Source organism: Bos indicus, chromosome 10 (assembly GCF_029378745.1).
Source record: "Bos indicus isolate NIAB-ARS_2022 breed Sahiwal x Tharparkar chromosome 10, NIAB-ARS_B.indTharparkar_mat_pri_1.0, whole genome shotgun sequence".
Lineage (NCBI taxonomy): Eukaryota > Metazoa > Chordata > Mammalia > Artiodactyla > Bovidae > Bos > Bos indicus.
Window position 1 is genome coordinate 84,131,981 of NC_091769.1, and position 21,286 is coordinate 84,153,266.

General features: G+C 47.0%; 1 protein-coding gene and 1 long non-coding RNA gene across 2 annotated transcripts in view; one reads left to right on the plus strand and one right to left on the minus strand.

Annotated features, from left to right (window-relative positions):
• Nucleotides 1-21,286, minus strand: part of DPF3 (double PHD fingers 3) — a 283,551-nt gene that overhangs the window by 195,393 nt on the left and 66,872 nt on the right. The gene's annotated exons all lie outside the window — the stretch shown is intronic.
• Nucleotides 1,130-9,291, plus strand: LOC109565313 (uncharacterized). Its single transcript, XR_002181651.2, has 2 exons — nt 1,130-1,471; nt 7,046-9,291. It is a non-coding gene; the product is annotated as an uncharacterized lncRNA (long non-coding RNA).

Sequence of the window (21,286 nt, forward strand, 5' to 3'; positions counted from 1 at the left end):
TGAAGTCACTAAGCCTTGGGGCATTTTGTTAAGAAGCAAAACTAATAGGAATCAGTGTCTCTTTCATCCTTACGTCCTCAACAGCCAATAAAAGGCCTGGTGTGTAATAGTTGCACAGTAACTGCTTTATGAATAAAGTACTGAATCAATGAATCAATAAAACTGGGAATTAATGAATGCCATCCTGGAAAGTCGAAACTATGTTGGATTGCATAATCCTATTGAGATGCTATGGTTAAACCATTTTAATATTTTTCCGATTTTTTTCAGAATATTCTCATATTTAGTTATGTGATACCTAATAAAAGACTCACTTTCTTTAATATTCTCAGTCAGCATTCTTTTTTTGGAAAGTTTATAGTAAAGTGAAAAAGAAAGTTTCACATGAACTTATAATGTGGTGGTGATGGTTTAGTCACTAAGTCGTGTCCAACTCGTGTTACCCCATGGACTGTAGCCCACCAGGCTCCCCTGTCCCTGGGATTCTCCAGGCAAGAATACTGGAGTGGGTTGTTGTTTCCTCCTCCAGGGGATCTTTCTGACCCAGGGGCTGAACCCAGGTCTCCTGCACTGGCAGGTGGATTCTTTATGGACTGAGCCACCAGAGAAGGGTGTGGTGATTTAAAAAACAGACTAATTGTTTAGAGATTTAAGTTCTAGACTCAACCCTTCAAATACCTGCAAGACTTTGCTAATTTTCTTAATCACCATTTCTACCTCTGTAAAGTGATATTAAAAAGAAAACGACCTTTCCCTGTCATTCCCTCACTGGGTTGTTGTAGCAAACAAGATAGAGTGTCAAGTCTCCTGAGTGCTTTCCGCTATCGATAATTCTACTTCTTAACAGAGTTTTACTTATTGACAGTTTCAAGTGCTTTTATAAATATATCCTTCTATGAGGTCTATTTACCCTTTATCTATCTGCCTTCTCACATTCCGCTGTCTGGTCACCATATTTTCAACAACAACAAAAACAAGGTCGGAAACAGTTAAAGTTATCCTTGATGGTGAGGAGAAAACTGTTGCTCAATCCAAGAGGTGGTATTTCTGGCACTGAGGATTCCATGTGACTAAGGTCGGACCCAACATCAGCCTGACTTACTCTCTGGGACCAAAGTCCCAACGGAGAACTCTGGGTCCTCTCTAGGCTGCACCAGGGGCTGCCAGCTGCTAAGGATACAGCCTGGTCCTGCTCCTCTTCCAGCAGCTTCTGCCCAGGATGGAACCAAAGTCTCCATATTCCTAAGAATGACTCTTCCAACAGCCTCAGTTCCTGCCTTGGGCCACGTCATGGGATCAGCCTAGCCAAGTTCTGAGCCCAAATCAAGCACTGCTGAAACCAGTCTCAGCAACTCCTCCTACAACAGCAGGACCAGGTTGGAAGATTACAGAGTGCTCTGAGCACTTTGGGACCCTCTTGGATTACTGCCCTCTTCCAAACTCCAAAACCTTTGGAAGTCATAATTCTGAGGTGAGTACCAGGTTTCCTTGGGTTTCCCAGGTGGCGCAGTGGTAAAGAATCTGCCTGCCAATGCAGGATATGTGGGTTGGATCCCTGGTCTGGGAAGATCCCCTGGAGAAGGAAATGGCAACCCACTCCAGTATTCTTTGGAAAATCCAATGGACAGAGGAGCCTGGAGGGCTACAGTCCATGGGGTCACAAAAAGTCAGACACAACTGAGCACACATGCACACACACACACACACACACACACACACACAGACATATCAGGTTTCCTTAGAGCCAAGAGTCTCAGAGCAGAGGGGAGGCAGAGCAGGAGAGCCGCTGCCCACAAAGCCCAGGGCTACCCTCATCCTGTGCCTGATGAGGGCAGGACAGAGGGGAGGGGTGGCTGCTACTGAAACCAGGGGGCTAGAGCTGAAGGGGCGAGCAGCTCTGGTCCTGCTCAGTGTCCTGAGTCTTGCTTACAGTAAGGGCCCAGTCTGTGCATCAGCCCATCCTCCCTGTCTATGGTGGCCATGGGTTATCTGTTGAGCTGCCATGCCACCTCCTTCCAGTAACAACACCTCAATTTTCCTCCAGTGAACCAGCTCTCCCCACCATCAATTGAGTAAAATCAACTCATTTCCATCCCTCAGCTTTAGGGAGAGGGTTGTGACCCAGCCCTGGCCAATGAGAAAACCACCTCCCCAAGCCTTAGTGGTTGCATCAAAGGTAAATGAACATGTGGTGCAAGGCAGGCAAATTCGAATCGGTCTTGGAATTTCTGAGGGAATGAGGCACTTTCTCTTGGTATGAAAAAAAAGCTAATAAAAATGTGTATCTGATGCTGCTGGGAGACTCCACGAAGCAGGCCTCTCTGCAAAGGAAGTCAGTGTAGAAGAAAGCAGAATTAAGAGAGAAAGGAGAGGTGGAGGGAATCCAGATGACCTTGTTGAGCCCCTAGATTCAGTCCCAAGTGAAGCAGATATACTCCTGAACGTTAGGTACACGAGCCCATACATTCCTCTTTATGCTTAAGCAGTTTGAGTTGAGTTTCTTGCCGTTTGCAGCATTTAAAAGCCCTGACTAGTGCACAGTCCAGGGTTTGGTTTTACCGAAAGACCCTGCACAAGGCTGAGGAAGAAGCCTGGGGCCCCATCCAAACAGATCTAGGCGGGCAACCTAAGTGCTTGTGAGATGAGGATGGTTCACTGGAGCCATCAGTGTTGCCATACATCAAACCTGAGAGGAGGTCAGAGTCAGGGAATGCTGTATACGGCAGCTCAGTAAACTGCACTCTCCAGCTTACCACAGTCCCCACCACTCCCTTCTGTATCTAACAAGCCCATTTTCCTCTTTGTACTTTACCTTTCTGGTCCCATAAGTTTACCATCCATCACTGGATGGGTGGGCAGATGGATGCATGGACAGATGAATGGATGGATGGATCAGTTAATCAATCAATGGATCAATTAATGGATGGATGAGTGGATGGGGCCGACAGGCAAGTGGCTGCATGTGTAAGTCGCTTCAGTCATGTCCACCTCTGTGCAAGCCTATGGGCCGTAGCCCACCATGCTTTTCTGTCCACGGGATTCTCCAGGCATGAATACTGGAGTGGGTTGCCATGCCCCCCTCCAGGGGATCTTCCTGACCCGGGGATCGAACCCACCTCTTTTACATCTCCTGCATTAGCAGGCAAGTTCTTTACCACTAGCGCCACCTGGGAAGCCCTGGCAAGTGGTTACGTGTTTGCAAATTGAGCCTACATACAAACAGGCATGAGACAAATAATACCCTCACGCCACTGCAGTCAGGGATCACTTGATAACACAGGAAAGAAAATAGCCATGGACTTACTTCCATGTGGCTCTGGTCTTTGGAACCCTGGGGGACAAGACATTCTGGGTAGCACTCACCCCCTAGTTATTCTCCTCTTGGGGAGGATACTTGGGGGCCAGAGTAGTTAACATAATCTCACCAATACTGCTGTACAAGAAGAAACCATTCCTAGCATTCACAGGCACTACATCACATGAAAAAACCGGCCCAATGCTGTAACTTCCTTCTATTCTCAGCATCCACTGAGATCTGGGCAGCAGCCACAGAGTTACTGAGGATGCGGCACTGTGCTCTCATGTCTGGATCTGGAGTCACTGCAGGCAGATGTCCACAAACATATCTATGGGGCTCTGGCCTTGAAACAAGGATATGAGGAGTCCAGATGGCCATGGAGGGACACTAAGTGGCTCGAAGAACTGAGAAATAGAAACAAAGAGATAGCAGCGAGGGAGAGGATGCTCAGAGCAAGGACAAGGCCTGTTCCTCTGCCACCGGGCTGATGGCATCACCACGACCTTGGGGAGGTAACTGGTGATTCACACAGAATCACACTGTGAACTATTCACTGTGTTGTGCATGCTCACACTTCAGGCAGTCACTTTAAGAAACCATATACCCCACTACGAATCATGGTCCCCCTTTCACGGTCTTTGTGAAGTCACCACCAAGTTCTGAGCAGAAGGACCTTTCCGGGGATTACTGAGGGGTGATCCCATAACCAGGCAGGTTCAGCTGTCTCTTTGTTCGGGATGCAGGTGCTCAGTGGGGACGACCAGGAAATCAGCACCCAAACTCAGCACACTTGGACAAGACTAGGTTGGCCGCCACAAAGACGAGGCACTAACCCAAAATGTGAGGCTCTACATCCCATCTCTCCTTACAGCTGGGAAATGACTGCTTACAAGAGAGAGGGAAGATAAGAGCTGCACACAGAACCACTCCAAGAATGGAAAAGAGGGGTACTTACTGGGGGTAAGAAGTACTAGCTTCCTCAGGAATAACCCCAATGATAGATACCATCCCCAGCCAGCTTCCGCCCTCAGGATGACTCAGAGCCAGAGCCCGGGAACCACAAACATCGGATGAGCCATGGACAAGAAACACCCGCAGAGGAGCAAAGGGGATGGCACCCACGAACGGCAGTGTGTGGGTACCAGCCAGCAAATGTGCTCTCGCTGGTCACAGCTGGTCAGTTCCGAGAGTTCCTGGTTTTCAGACTGGCTCATCTCCAAGGACCTGCTCAGTGGTCACACACTATGCTTTTTAGAATCACATAGAAAGCCAAGTTCAAGTTAACTCCTGGGAATGGGCACAAAGATGCTGAGCCCTCAGCCCCTTGTATCTGTCAGCACCCACTTCTAGGCACACGCCCCCAAGCAGCCGGGGGCCTGAGACACACTTTTGAGCACACAGACTTTCAGCCCTGGGTGTTTGTTTTAACTCACCAGGAGGAAAGAATTTGGGTTCTTTTTAAAATATACACAAAGGGAATACATCTGTTTATTTTATGGAATGTATCTTCAGACATGATTGGATAAGAAGCAAGGCTAAAGACCACTCTTTTTCTCTTGGCTCGTGCAACTGTGACTTCTCTGTGGTGACTTCTCCAAAGGCCACAAACAGCAGAGACGTTCAGTCTCTTGTCTTCTGATCGATCTCGTTTGATACCTGCCGTCACACCACCTTTCAGAACCTCGGGGCTCCAATAACCCCATCCTGCCGTCATCAGCCCCGTTGGGGAAGCAGAGGCCCTGCCCAACTGCCCACCTTTCCACCCACCCCGTCCTGTAATGTCGCCAGATAAAATAAGCACTCCCAGTTAAAGCTGAATGTTAGATAAAGAGCATACATTTTTAGTATAAATTCACCTTTCCAGGTGGCAAAACTGAGGCAGGTTCCTTCCAAGGATAGAAAAGTGCTTCTCTCTTCTCAGCTTGTTCATAGAACCTCAGCTCAGTGGCCCTCCTTGTGTCCCCTGGCTTCAGTGAAACCTGTCCTTTGCATCTTTAAGAGTGAACTGAGAAGGCCATGGCCTCTGAGGTTCATGGTAACACAGGTAGTCCTCCCATTCAGATGCCAGTGGTGCTTGTGGGTGGACTCCAAAACATTTCTACATGTAACCCCCAGCCCCAGTGCAGAAGAGTCTGGTGAGAGGCGGAGGTAGGAGAGAGGGAGAAATGAGAGGCAGGTATTACCATAAAAATCTCCAAGGGAGATCTCCGTCTGAGAGATCTCACTACCATTTTAAAAAAAAGAAAAGAAAAAAACAGTGTTGCCTGGCCCTGGCTGGCACATGGGCCATGAAGATCTGGTCCTAATTTCTAGCTTCAAGAGTCGATGCCAGCGTGTTGCCCAGCCCTGAATTCTGCAGGGGTCAAGTGGACCTAACGATACCTGCAGACCTTTCACCTGCCTACATGGGCACCTGGAGTGGACGATCCATGAGGGCAGGACTGGTGCCCTTTTCTTCTCATCACTATATACCCACCGCCTAGCCCAGGCACTAGCCTCACAGCAAGCGCTTGGCAAGCTTATGCTGAGTGAGTGAATGAATGAGTGGATAGATATCCAATATGTCCCAGAAGTAACACGAGCTTTGCAGTGCAAGGGCTCTGAACAACTCAGATGTCCAGTGAAAGGGGTTGGCCTGGATGACCTCTGAGGTCATCTGTAACACCACAAGCCCTTGAGCCATCAGACTCGGGTGAATCACTTCACCGTAATAATTTTAAACACTTCCTTCAAACATCCTAGTTCAGCATCTTTGGCTGAAGTCCTCAAACTAGGCCCAGGGATAACCCTAGGAGGGAAGAGTATAGAGCAGCCTAAAATAGGACCTTGGTGAGGGAAATCAGGGATGAATAACTGGGGAAAAGAAGGCACAGGTGGCTAGGGATTCAAAGAATGGAATAAGAAAAATAATTCAAGATCCAGCATGGCTGTCCAGGACACACACACTCACACCAGCACAAAGATCCGCCTTCCAGATCCACGCTGCCCGCCTGCGCCCCCCAGCCCCTTCCCATCACCCTATGACAGTGCTTCTTTGTGGAAGACAACAATAGCTACATTATGCCATTCTGTAATGATCCTAGGAGAAGCGGTTGTGAAGTCAAGGCATTGCGTGAACACTGGGCTACTGCACACCAGCCCACAAGAACAACAGCAAAACAACGACAATCCTCAGAATCCCTAATTTAAATAAAGACTGAACACTGCCCAAGCCACTACCCTCTCACATTTATCTGAGGGCAGGACTTTTTTTTTCCCCCATGTAATTATTTATGGACAAGGCCTTCTTTCACTGCAATTGATAAGGTGTCAGGAGGTTGGTTTTTTGTTGTTTGTTCGTTTTTCAATAAGGAGGCAGAAAGAAGAGGAAGTAGCGGGAAGGGGGCCATGAGGAAGTGCCAAGGCTGGGGGATGACACGCAGGAAACCCTCAAAGGGACCCGAATCTGCTTCTTCTCACTGAATCCACCCTATTAATATAGAGATGTCATTTCACTACTCCAGCGAAACTGTTTCCAGGGACTTTAGTATAAAATACACAGAGCCCTGGATGGTGTCATGGAAAATACAGTGGCCAAAAAAGGAAAAAAAAATCAGAATATCTGAATTCTCGTCACTCTGCCGTAACTAGCTGTTTCCTTGGTTTTTTTCAAGAAACAGAGGTTCTGCGAGGCATCAAGCTAGCAACTGAGGGAAACAAAGATGCAGCCACTTTCCTCCCTGAGCTTAGCTTCCTCCTTCTCCACAGGAGAGCCCCTGACCAGCCCTGAAGACACACACACCTCTGCGTTCACAGCGCAGCTCCCAGCCCCGGCCGGGACCTATTTCCACAGGGAGGAGGAGGATGCCTGAGCAAGGAGAATGCCTGCTGCCTCCAAAGCGGAGACGAAGCCTGAACCTGGAGGAAAGGAGCAGGAGCCACATGATAACGGGCACATGGGGTCATCTTGGTGGGTCCTGGTAACAGCTGAGGTATGGAAAAGATGACCGTCTCTAGTCCCTAAGGAAAAAGTGTCTCTTGTCACCAAAGAAGCCAGTCCCCCTGAACCACAGACCCTGTGTCATGCCTCTCCTGGACTCCAGGCAGGGCTTCCTCCGGCTCAGGCCTCCACACTTCCCAGCTTCCTTTCCTCTCACCTGCCCCACACACTAAGAGGGGGACTGCACGATCACTCTTTGAAATCGTCAAAGGCCCTTCTAATGATGACCCCACCTCGTTCCTTACATTTCCTGAGAAGTTCCTCAAATACACCATATTCTCGTCTGTCCATTCTGCAGAGCTCCTACCCTTCCCCAGAACTACTTTTTCACAGTCATTAATGCCTCCCTTTTTTGCCACTTCCTGGTCATGATGCTGCCTGACCAACATTTGATAAGTATTAACCGTGTTCTCCTTGAAACCCACAGAACCTTGATTTTAATCTTTCAGTTAGTTCCCTCAATGAAAGTTCCCTCAGCGGGGGCCAGGTTGAGAGGCTCAGGCCATTGTAAGACCCAATCCTTACCTCTCTACCCATCTCTCCACATCCGCCACCCTGGCTCCAACCCTCACCCCACATCACTTCCACGTTCATCACCTTTAGCAACAACAAAGTTCAGCCCTGCAAACTCTGAAAAACATTTTGCATTATAATAATTTCTTTCACTGAGAAAGAGGAGGGGTTGCTCTTGCAAGGAACGCCATTTTGGAAGTGCCGAAAACCTGTAGTGGCCGTGCAACTGTCGCGTGAAAGGGGACCCCTTCCAGGGCCCGAGAGTAGGCTCTTGTCAAAACATTCAGACACTTGCTGACAAAGCAAGAGATTTTATTGGGAAGGGGTGCCCAGGAGGAGAGCAGCAAGATAAGGGAAATAGGAGGACGGCTCTGCCACGTGGCCCGCAGTCTCGGGTTCTGTGGTGATGGGGTTAGTTTCTGGGTTGTCTCTGGCCAGTCATTTGATTCAGGGTCCTTCCTGATGGTGTACACATCACTCAGCCAAGATGGATTCCAGCGAGAAGGAGTCTGGGAGGACATATGGACTTGTGTCTCCACTCTCCAATTTGACCTTTCCCAATTTCTTCCCATTGGTGATAGCTTGTTAGTTCCATGTTCCTTACCAGGACCTCCTGTTGTAAGATATCTCATGGAAGTGGCTACTATGGTGTCTGGCCAGGGAAGGCGGCTTCAGTCAGTGGTTCTCCTAAAAACCAAGTGACTCCTGAAATATGACATGATTTTGTGTCACTCCTTCCCCAAATTCTCCACTCTCCGAGCCACTGTCCCTTAGCGCACTGTCCTGTGCCTTATTGCAGGATTAATCACGTCAGTCTCATCTACATTGTGAGCTCCTGGAGGACAGGCTGGTCTCTTTTTTGTCCCCATACTGCCCAGTTCAGTTCAGTTCAGTTGCTCAGTCATGTCCAACTCTTTGCGACCCCACGGACTGCAGCACGCTGGGCCTCCCTGTCTATCACCAACTCCTGGAGTTTACTCAAAATCACTGAGTAAATGATTAAACTCAAATAAATCATTGAGTTTTGAGTAAATTTACTCAAAACCATTGAGTTGGTGATGCCATCCAAGCATCTCATCCTCTGTTGTCCCTGCCATACTGCCCAGTGCTTAAATATTCATTAAAATGAAGCAAGATGAGGGAGAAATTCAAAACCAAATCCCATCTCTATCCCATTTGTCTCTTTGGAAAGCTGCTCCCAGGTTTATTTCTAGCATGGCCCAAGGGAGTACTTGCCTACCTACCTACAGGGTTAAGGAGGAGAGTTTTCTCTGATCTTGAGCATTTCAGAGGCTGCCATCACACCGCACCAAGATATCCAAGCAGGCCCACCAGCTGGACATCCACAAGGGGTACCTTGAAGGAAACACTTCACTTATTCAGGACACAAGTGTCCATAATTTTCTAACTGCCCTTCTTACTCACTGTATGCCCTTGAGCAATTGCCTTAAGATGTTTGTTCCTGTTTTCCCACCAATAAAATAAAGATTAAAATATCTGACTCCTAGAGTTGCTGTGAGGATTCGACAATAAGTCCTAGAGAAAGTGCCTAATGCCACACTTAATACATAACAAAGGCTCCATAAATGCTTTATTATTATTATTATTGACAGGTTAGAAAGGGGGCATGATACTGACTCCTGCATAACCGTCATACTGCCCTTTGACTTGGCTAGTTTTGACAGAAGGGCCTTTTGTCATTGCCTAAAAAACAAACCACTAAACTTTCAACTTTTAAAAAATACCAGGTAACCTAAGACAAGGAAAATCCCTCTCCCTCCCTGAGGCCATCCTTCTCTGACCTCACAGATGGGAAAAGATAAGCTCAGAGATGGGGTGAGGGATGTAGTGAGGGTTAGAACCAGGGGAAAGGTCTAGGACAGAGTGAGAATTAGGAAAAGGAGTGGGTCAAAGACGGATGGAAGATCTGGAAGCGGGGAGATCAGAAATGGAGTAAGCGTCAGCCTAGGAGGGCAACAGATCGAGGTGAAATTAGGACTATCTGACTGGTGCTTACATTAATAATTTTACCTTTTCACCACCACCCACTGGAAAGTGTCCTGCTTTGTAAAGGAGGAGTGTGTGTGTTGGGGTAGGGGGGTGAGGGGCAGAGGGGAGAACCCTGAACTGAGTGAACATTTTCAAACAAACAAGACATTCTGAACTCAAACAGTAAAAGTCACTGAGCTGGTCAATCCCACTGGTCCTTGCCCACAAGTAGAGCTGGCAAGAAAGTTCTAGAAACTAGCTCTGCCCACAGCATGTAAAAGCCTGGTGAATTTTGCATTCCAAGGACAAGAGTTTTCCAAATTAAAATTTTAAGAGTGTGTGAAAATAGTTCACCATTTACTTTTAGGATGAGGTAGTGTTTACAATGTCACCTTGAAATCCAAGTACTGTTTTCAGAGATGCTGTCTATTCTGGGAGGGGGAAAACCCTTCCCAAAAGCTTTTTGCTTCCACCCAAACTTCTGAGATCTTGGACCCAGAAAGACAGAAGGGTCTGAACAGCTTCTTCCACCAAGGAATCAGCCAGAGGTCTCTGGGCTTATAGAATATACTTCAGAAGCCATGGCTTGGATTTTGATAGTCTGGGGAGCTCAGGAACGGTCCTATTGATTTGAGTTCCACCCCCCAGGCCAGACCACCTACTTGCTATGCAAACTCAAGTGAATGATTTCACCTCTCTGAGCCTCTGTTTGCTCTTCTGGCCAAGCTGAACTTGGCAGTGCCTTTCAGCTCTGATATTCATTCGGTTGAAAAGAAAAAAAAAAATGTTCACTGAGCACCTCTTACGTTGTCAGACACCTTCTGGACTCTGGGGTACAGTGGGTTCCTGCCATTACAGGGCTTACATTCTAGCTCCAGTGTACTGTGAGCTCCTAAGAGCCTATGAAGAACACACCCTGTATTTTGAGCTTGTATATCTCAGAAAAAGAAATGGGGCAGGGGCTCCACAGGATAGAATGTAAAGCTTATGGGTGATTAATTGCCACTCCGTTAGTAAGTAGGACAACAGTTCATCTTCCTTCTAAAATGTTTTAAGCTGCTAAAATGTACTGAGTTTTTGTGGATTTTGTTTTGGTGCTTTTTTTGTTTGTTTTTGATGGGGGTATATTTTTTGGTAATGGTGTGTTTTTTCCTGATAAGGGGTTGCAAAATCGAACTGTGGATATGGGAGAGAACAAAGATCCTTGAAGAAGGTCTAATGTGAGCAGAGGACAGATGTGGGACAAAACAGAGGTGCTCAAAGAACCCCACACTTCTGCTAAGATCAAAGACTTCATTCCAGAATATTCCCTCTCTTTCAGTCACCGGAAACTTTAATACCATTTCCAAACAGGGTGCAGGGCTGCCTGATGACTCAAGACCCGGTCGCTCCACATGAAGCCTTGGGGTAGAGTGGAGCAGGGGAAGGATACGAAGACATGGGGAAAGAGTCAGACAACAGCAAGTGAGCACAGGTCACCAGCCACCCTCTTTTCCAACCCATATGCAAGCCCGTGTCTGGAAGGAAAATCAGTTCTAGGTTCTTTCGGCTGGTCGAAGAATTACCTTGACATGAGACAAATCAATAGGAGAAAACCAAACAAAAATTTAATAACATGTACACATGGGGGAAACTCAGGAAGACTAAGTAACTCCCCAAAATGGCCAAAGTCCTCACCTTAATTACCATTCTCGGCTAAAGACCGAAGAGAATGCTGGGGGAAGGCGGTTGGGGGGGCGGGAGTCATCTGTGGGAGGTGAGCAGGAAAGTACGGTAAAAAAGGATAAGGTTGTCGCACAGCTTGAGGTCATCGCCTTCCTCGTGGGTAGTGTTTCTGGAGATCTGGTCAGCTTCTTTTTGGTACCGTGAGGGGGAAACCCTTATGAAAGGAAATTTCCCTTATAAATGTAAATATTTCTTACAAAACAGTAACTCCTACTCAGTGTTCAGTTTGTTTTTCTTTTCCCTGTTGGCTGTTTCTCAGAAAATAATCAGCTTAAAATAACTAATATGCCAAAGAGACATATTTGGGGGTGGCAAATTCTGTTCCCCTACACCTGACTGCCCTCTGTCCACCAGAACTTCCAGATGCTCAACCCCAGGGAAGGAGGGAGGGCGTCAGGCTGCAGAGCACAGGTGCCCTGCATTTCAGACCTCAGCTGTGGGGAAGGGCAGGGTCTGGACAGCCAGAGTGGAACCAGAAGCGAAGAAGGCTCTGGAGAGGAAGTAGGACCCTGGGAGGGGTTCTCAGCCCAGGTGTGTACAAGAGTCCCTGGGGAGCCCTTGTCCCACCCCACCCTCTCTTGATTCAGTGGAATAGGGTGGAGACTGGGAGCTTAACTTTTCACTGTGCTCTTCAAAATAATTCTGATGCAAGCAGGCCATTGCCGACCCTTTGAGGACCCCTGTGAATAAAAGAGTAAAACTTGAGGTTCTACTTGAGAACTGTATACATCTCTCTTTAGGTGAGTGGTGTGGGAAGTTTGTTGTTGTTCAGTTGCTCAGTCGTGTCCAACTCTTTGCAACCCCATGAAACACAGCACGCCAGGCTTCCCTGTCCATCACCAACTCCCGGAACTTGCTCAAACTCATGTCCACTGAGTCAGTGATGCCATCCAACCATCTCATCCTCTGTCACCCTCTTCTCCTTCCACCTTCAATCTTACCCAGCATCAGGGTCTTCTCAAATGAGTCAGTTCTTCGCATTAAGTGGCCAAAGTATTGGAGTTTCAGCTTCAACATTAGTCCTTCCAATGAGTCTGTGCTTTTTAATATGTTGTCTAGGTTGGTCAGAGTTTTTCTTCCAAGGAGCAAGTGTCTTTTAATTTCATGGCTGCAGTCATCATCTGCAGTGATTTTGGAGACTCTCTGCAGCCCCAGACATGAGTTAGTTACTAAACAGTAACAATTTCATAGGCAGATCTTTCCAACTATTTTGGAGAAGGGGGAGGGATTTCCAGGAATTGGGCCACTGCCCACTTTTTGGTTATTTATGGTTGGCCTCAGAACTGTCATAGCACCTGTGGGTGTGTCATTTTACACATGCTAATGTGTACAATGAACAAATACTGAGGCTCAAAGTCCTCTGGAAGTTGAATCTGTGGTTGTTTTGGGTCTAGTTGGTTCTAACTAGTTTATGTCGTATTCCCAATTTATTCTTTAAGGACTGTGCCCTGCCCCCTTCCCTCCTGTTTCCCTTTGTCATCCTCTTTGTCCCCCACCACAGTTTCCCACGCTAGCAAAGTAATGCTCAAAATTCTCCAAGCCAGGCTTCAACAGTACGTGAACCTAGAACTTCCAGATGTTCAAGCTGGATTTAGGAAAGGCGGAGGAACCAGAGATCAAATTGCCAACATCCGTTGGATCATCGAAAAAGCAAGAGAGTTCCAGAAAAAACATCTACTTCTGCTTTATTGACTACGCTAAAGCCTTTGACTGTGTGGATCACAACAAACTGGAAAATTCTTCATGAGATTTGAAGACCAGACCACCTGACCTGCCTCCTGAGACCAGACCAGACTACCAGACCAGACCAGACCACCAGACCACCTGACCTGCCTCCTGAGAAACCTATATGCAGGTCAAGAAGCAACAGTTAGAACCAGACATGGAACAACAGACTGGTTCCAAATTGGGAAAGGATTACATCCAGGCTCCTTTGTCCATGAGATTTCCCAGGCAAGAATACTGAAGTGGGTTGCCATTTCCTTCTCCAGAGGATCTTCCCAATTCAGGGACTGAACATGCATCTCCTGCACTGGCAGAAGGATTCTTTACCAATGAGTCACCAGGGAAGCCCAGCCTATGAAATTACCCAGCCCATAAAAGCTGCTGCTGCTGCTGCTAAGTCGCTTCAGTCATGTCAGACTCTGTGTGACCCCATAGCCAGCAGCCCACCAGGCTCCCCCATTCCTGGGATTCTCCAGGCAAGAATACTGGAATGGGTTGACATTTCCTTCTCCAATGCATGAAAGTGAAAAGTGAAAGTGAAGTCACTCAGTCGTGTCCGACTCTTCGCTACCCCATGGACTGCAGCCTACCAGGCCCCTCCATCCATGGGATTTTTCCAGGCAAGAGTACTGGAGTGGGGTGCCGTTGCCTTCTCCACCATAAAAGCTAACCACCCCATACTTCAGGCTGCCCTTGCCTTTTGCAATGAACCTCATCCAGTCTGTGGAATGTATGTCTCTCAAAATAAATTCACTTCTTACATATCACTTTGCCTCTTGCTGAATTCCTTCTGCACTGAGACATAAAGAATCTGAGCTTCATTAAGTCCTCAAACAAAGTGAAAGTGTTAGTCACTCAATTCTCTTTGTGATCCTGTGGACTGTAGCCCACCAGGCTCCTCTGTCTATGAAATTTTCCAGGCAAGAATACTGAAGCGTGTTCTCCAGGGGATCTTCCCGACTCAAGGATTGAACCCAGGTCTCCTGCACTGCAGGCACATTCTTTACCATCTGAGCCACCAAGGAACTTAAAAGTTAATGGGTCCGAGTCCCAGTTCAAGTTTTGGCTGAGTAAAAGTCTCATCCATGGGTTCAAATGCCAATCTGAAAGTTTGGGGCTGGTTTGAATCCCATCTGAGTAGTGTATTTCAGAAGGAGGAAGGGAAGGGCAGAGAATGGGAACCACATTTACTCAGCAGTGTCCTGCTTTGACACCTGAGCACCCACAATTCCGAGTTGGAAGAAAGATGAGTCTTGCTTGTATGGGGAACAATCCACTTCCCCAAATCTGAGAATGGTAGTATAAAATGGGGTCCCTTACCCAATAAGGCCCTGCCTCTGCATCAGAACTCTTTTCCCAGTCAGGCCTGGCACACTGCCTTGGTCTTCCCTATGCTACGTTGGCCCCTGGGCTCAGAAGATCCCTTGCCTTCCATGTCAGGAAATAGGGCTATTAAAGATGTAATTAGCTAGAAAGAGGTTATGAGGGTGGCTCGTAATCCAACATGTCTGGTATCTTTACATAAAAAGGGGGAATCTGGACACAGAGACATCTGTGAAGATGAAGGCAGAGATAAGGGCAATGCCTCTACAGACCAAGAAACACCGAAAGTTGCCGGCAAACCTCTAGAAGCTAAAACAGACCTAGAACAGAGTCTCCCTCACAAGGAACCAGCCTTGTGGGCACCATCATCTTGGACTTCCGGCCTCCAGAACTATGAGGCAATAAATGTCACCTCAGACCCCTAGTCTGTGATATCTGGTTACAAAAGCCCTAACAAACTAATACACCCATAACCTTACTTCTCTTCACCATACTGACCATCAATGGGCAAGTGAGAAACTTCCAGAAAGTCATCATATTTACTTTCCTATCCAACAAACCAACATGGTGGAAGAAATTCAAAGATAAACAAAACAGAGTCCCTGCCCTCCAGGGGCTCACAGAAATGCAAATGTTTGCCACTATCCAAGCGCTTTCACGTGCATCCTTCTCTCGCACATCCCAGATTTTATCCTGAGGTGCGGGGCGGTGGAGGGGTGCGGGAGAGGCATCAGGTCACATGATCCCCTCTACAGATGGAAACAGTGGAGTTCTGGAGAGCTGGTGACTGGCTCCAGAGCCCTCAGCCTTAAGTGGCCGGACAGCCACTGCGGCAAGGTCTTCTGAGTCCAGGAAGATGTCTGGTGGGGCTGTTTCCTTTCACTCTGCCTTGCGGCCTCTTGCCTCTCCTGCAAGCAGAAGCCGCAGCACAGTGGCAACTGGAAATACGCGGCCGGCATCCAAGATCGGTTCCAAGCAAGCTCCAGAAGGCAAGGAGGGAGACCAGCCAAGGAGAAAAGACTGCTGCGCCTACCACCCCAGCCCCCAGGCCCCCCGCCACTTCCAGCTCACAGGCCCTGCAGGTTCCTGGTAACGGTGCCACCCAGCGTTGTCAAAATAGCGAGCAGCTGGAAAGAATTCCAGAATGAAATCTATGTGCCTCTGCAGCTTCCTAAATGGCTGCAACTGTGGCGGCTAAACCCGCTAATGTGCTAAGCATTTTCTGGCAGGGCCGGCAGGCAGGACTGGTATTTTGGGAGCTGGGAGGGGCTTGGAGGCGTCATCCTTGGCAAGTCCTAGAAGGAGGTGGAGGCAAGGAGAACCAACCCAGAACGCTTCCCGTGAAGTCACCGGGAGCCACCAGGAATCCCTGGAGCGTTGGGCGCTGGGCGTGGGGGGCAGCACCGGAGGGCACAGAGGCCTCCTGGGGCAACGGGGAGGGGCTCCAGGGTGCAGGTGACAGCGGACGCTCTTTCTGCTGACACAGAGCAGTGTGATGCTGTCCTCGAGGCCAGCAGCCCGGCCAGGCCCTGTCTGTTTGCCTCTGAGGTGACAGGGCAGGGCCCATGGTGACCAGGCAAAGGACAAGACGCCAATGCCCAGGGCAAGCCAGCAAGGCTCACTGAGAGGCGTCTGAGGATAAGGTCATTCCATGCGGTCGGGACATCAGAACAGGGTCAGAGACAAGGGGAACTTCCATACATGGTGACCTCGGATCTCACCCCAGCCCCTCAAGCAGTAATTTCTCACGGCGCCCTGGTGTTTGAGAGCTCTTTTAAAATATGAGCCTGGGGACTTCTCCCATGGCCCAGTGGTTAAGACTCTGCCTTCCAATGCCGGGGGTATGGTTTCGATCCCTGGTTGGGGAATTATGATCTCATATACCTCAGGGTATGGCCAAAAAAAAAAAAAAATTTAATTTAAATAGATTAAAAAACTTGCAAAATTATTTTTAAAAAATATGATACCAGGAAAAGAAGCAAACCCCCAAATCTGGATCAAAAGTAGGTCCTGGCGTTCCTTTGTCCCTGATGTGCTCAACTTCTTGGAGAAACCAGAGGGTTCTGACAGAGTGACGAGGCGGATGTTGGGGACCAGGAGATGGAGCTGGTGAAGAACCCTTTCCCGAGGAGATACCGGGGACAGGAACTGGTGAGAGGACAGAGCCGTGCAGCTCAGATGACAGAGACACAGGTCAGTCTGGGAACACAGAAGCCAGTAAAACCCTGACAGGATTCAGTCTGGAGGGAAGAAAATCCCAACTGATAGAAACTGCTGAGAGCTTGCAGCTTTTAAAGCCCTTCTAGCAAAAGGATCTTTGGAAGCTTTGCAAACCCTGACCACACAGCCAGTCAGCCGCAGCCCGGCCCACAGAGCAGAGTGTTTTTGCTAAATCAGAACAAACCCACTCACAAATATCTCATCCTGACCTCCCCCTGGCACCCATTCCTTTCCTGTCTGTGTGCCTGCCTTCCTCAGAAATGAAGTCGTCTCCGAGCCGAGGGGGAGAGTGCCGGAGAGGCCAAGGGGAGCTGGGGGCCCGACGGCAATCTCAGCTCCACTACTCACTAGCCACTGACCCTGGCCAAGGCACTGAATCTTTATGAGACTCATTTTTTAATCTGCAAAAGTGGAGATAGAGAAGCTGCGACTGGGGACTTTCCTGGCGGGCCAGTGGTTGGGACTCCTTGCTCTCAGTGCAGGGGACATGGGTTTGATCCCTGGTCAGGGAAATATTAATAAGATCAGGCATGCTGCATGGTATAGCCAATTTTTCTTTTTTTATTTTAAAGCTGTGGCTGGAAGGTTGGTGGGAGGACTGAGATTGAGAAGGGAGCCAGGAATGCTCCAGGAGGGCTGGTTCCCCACCTCCCCACCTTCCTCTCCAAGGCCTCCAGAACCTTATTCAATGCGGGGAGGATGCAGATCAGTGAGAGTTAATTTAAAAGTTGGGGAGACAAAAGGATATGTATATAAAACAACCAGTCATGAATGTAATTGAATCCCCTCTAACAGCACCCTTGCCCCCATAGTCTCTCAGCTGGTAGACCTGTTTTAGCAGGGCCTCTATGTTTACAACTCTCGGTGGACACCATCCATGTTCTATTCTGTGAGCCCAGAAGACAGCATCATTCAACAGACATTACCCCCAGGGCTGAGCAAAGTTGCAGCCCTGCTAAAGCACTTTTTTAGTGTTACCATCTTCAGGAAGGCTTTTCTGAGGCTTCCCATAGCTTCCCTCTTTCTTCTTGCAGTGCCAGAAGCATTTCCTTATTGAGCTCATTAAATTCTGCCTTTATAATACTTGAGGTATGTTTATGTGCATGACTGGAGCAAGGGTTGGATCTGACCTCTATATTCCCTGCAGCACCTAGTAGGATACTAATTCATTTCACAAGGCCAGCATTAACCTGGTACCCTAACTAGTCAAAGGCATTACCAATTTTTTTCATTTTAAAAACCTCAACCCTTACCTCACACCATATATAAACATTAACTCAATATGGATCATACAGCTGAATACAAGAACTGAAACTATGAAACTTCTAGAAGAAAAGGAAGGAGAAAATCACTGTGACTTTGGACTAAGCAAGGATGAGAAAATGGCAACCCACTCCAGTATCCTTGCCTAGAGAATCCCATGGACAGAGGAGCCTGGCAGGCTATAGTCCATAGGGTCACACAGAGTCGAACACGACTGAAGCAATGTAACACAGCACTCAGAAGCACAAAGATTTCTTAGACAGGACGCAAAGTGCATAATCCATAGAAGAAAAAAAATTGATATACTGGACTAGATCAGAATTTAAAACATCTGCTCTTTGAAAGGCACTAATAAGAAAATAAAAACACAAGCCACAGACTTGAAGCAAATATTTGCAAATCGTGTATCTGATAAAGTCTATGTAGTCAGAATATATAAAGAACTCTTAAAACTCAATAATAAGATAAATGACCCAATTTTTTAATGGCCAAAAGAACTGAATAGACATTTCACAAAAGAAGTGATACAGATAGCCAAAAAGCCTGTGAAAAAAAAAAGTTCAACATCATTAGTCATCAGGAAAATGCAATTAAAATCACAATGAGATATCACTGAACATCTATTATACTGGCTAAAATTAAAAAGACTGGCAATACCACACATTGGCAAGGATATAGAATAACTGGAATTCTCACATACGGCTGGTGGGAATGCACCACTTTGGAAGGCACTTAGCAGTTTTTATAAAATTAAATATACACTTCTGACCCAGCAATCCCACTCCTAGGCGTTTGCTGAAGAGAAATGAAAACATATGTCCGCACAAAGACCTACATATATAAATGTTCACAGCAGCTTTATTTATAATGCCCCAGACTTGGAAGCAGCCCAGGTGTTCATCAACTGATAAATGAATACACAAGTGGTGAAAATCCATACAGTGGAATGCATCCTCACATGCAATGACTTGGGCGAATCTTAAGCACATTGTATTAGTTTCCTATTCCTGCTGGAATGAATTATCACAGGCTTAGTGGCTTAAAACACTACACGTTTACTCTCTTATAGTTCTAGAGATTTTAAGTCCAAAATCAGTCCCCCGGGGCTAATGTCAAGGTGTCAACAGAACAAGATCCGTCTAGAGGCTCTGAGGAGAAAACCCCTTTCTGTTTTTCAGTCTCTAGAGACGACCTGCACTCCTTGGTGCATGTCCCTTCCTCGAGGCCACCAGTAGAGCATCTCTCTTCCCCGCCTCCCACCTCTGCTTTGAAGGAGCAGGAGTTTCACCAAAGGCACAGAGGCATAGCAAGTTTCGGGAATTTCAGTATTTCCAGGGTATATGATGTTACATCTCAAAGATAAGGAAACTAAGATTCAGAGAAATCAAGTATCTCACCCCAGGTCTAGGACATGGTGAAAAACAGAGATCAAGACCCACCCCAAGAAAAAGAAATGCGAAAAAGCAAAATGGCTCTCTGAGGAGGCCTTACAAATAGCTGTGAAAAGAAAAGAAGCAAAACGCAAAGGAGAAAAGGAAAGATATACCCATTTGAATGCAGAGTTCCAAAGAATAGCAAGGAGCAATAAGGAAGCCTTCCTCAGTGATCAATGCAAAGAAATAGAGGAAAACAATAGAATGGGAAAGACTAGAGATCTCTTCAAGAAAATTAGAGATACCAAGGGAACATTTCATGTAAAGATGGGCTCAATAAAGGACAGAAATGGTATGGACCTAACAGAAGCAGAAGATATTAAGAGGAGGTGGCAAGACTACACAGAAGAACTATACAAAAAAGATCTTCATGACCCAGATAATCACAATGGTGTGATCACTCACACTCACCTAGAGCCAGACATCCTGGAACGTGAAGTCAAGTGGGCCTTAGGAAGCATCACTATAAACAAAGCTAGTGGAGGTGATCGAATTCCAGTTGAGCTATTTCAAATCCTAAAAGATGATGCTCTGAAAGTGCTGCACTCAATATGCCAGCAAATTTGGAAAACTCAGCAGTGGCCACAGGACTGGAAAAGGTCAGTTTTCATTCTAATCCCAAAGAAAGGCAATGCCAAAGAATGCTCAAACTACCACATAATTGCACTCATCTCACATGCTAGTAAAGTAATGCTCAAACTTCTCCAAGCCAGGCTTCAGCAATACGTGGTGAACCATGAACTTCCAGATGTTCAAGCTGGTTTTAGAAAAGGCAGAGGAACCAGATATCAAATTGCCAACATCTGCTGGATCATCAAAAAAGCAAGGGAGTTCCAGAAAAACATCTATTTCTGTTTTATTGACTATGCCAAAGCCTTTGACTGTGTGGATCACAATAAACTGTGGAAAATTCTGAAAGCGATGGGAATACCAGACCACCTGACCTGCCTCTTGAGAAACCTGTATGCAGGTCAGGAAGCAACAGTTAGAACTGGACATGGAACAACAGACTGGTTCCAAATCAGGAAAGGAATACGTCAAGGCTGTATATTGTCACCATGATTATTTAACTTATAGGCAGAGTACATCATGAGAAATGCTAGGCCAGAGGAAGCACAAGCTGGAATCAAGATTGCTGGGAGAAATATCAATAACCTAAGATATGCAGATGACACCACCCTTATGGCAGAAAAGGAACGAAAGAGCCTCTTGATGAAGGTGAAAGAGGAGAGTGAAAAAGTTGGTTTAAGGCTCAACATTCAGAAAACTAAGATCATGGCATCCAGTCCCCATCACTTCATGGCAAATAGATGGGGAAACAGTGGCTGACTTTCTTTTTGGAGGCTCCAAAATCACTGCAGATGGTGACTGCAGCCATGAAATAAAAAGATGCTTACTCCTTGGAAGGAAAGTTATGACCAACGTAGACAACATATTAAAAAGCAGAGACATTACTTTGTCAACAAAGGTCTGTCTAGTCAAGGCTATGGTTTTTCCAGTAGTCGTGTATGGATGTGAGAGTTGGACTATGAAGAAAGCTGAGTGCTGAAGAATTGATTCTTTTGAACTGTGGAGTTGGAGAAGACTCTTGAGAGTCCCTTGGACTGCAAGGAGATCCAACCAGTCTATCCTAAAGGAGATCAGTCCTGGGTGTTCTTGGAAGGACTGATGTTGAAGCTGAAACTCCAATACTTTGACCACCTGATGCGAAGAGCTGACTCATTTGAAAAGACCCTGATGCTGGGAAAGACTGAGGGCAGGAGGAGAAGGGGACGACAGAGGATGAGATGGTTGGTAGGCATCACCAACTCAATGGGC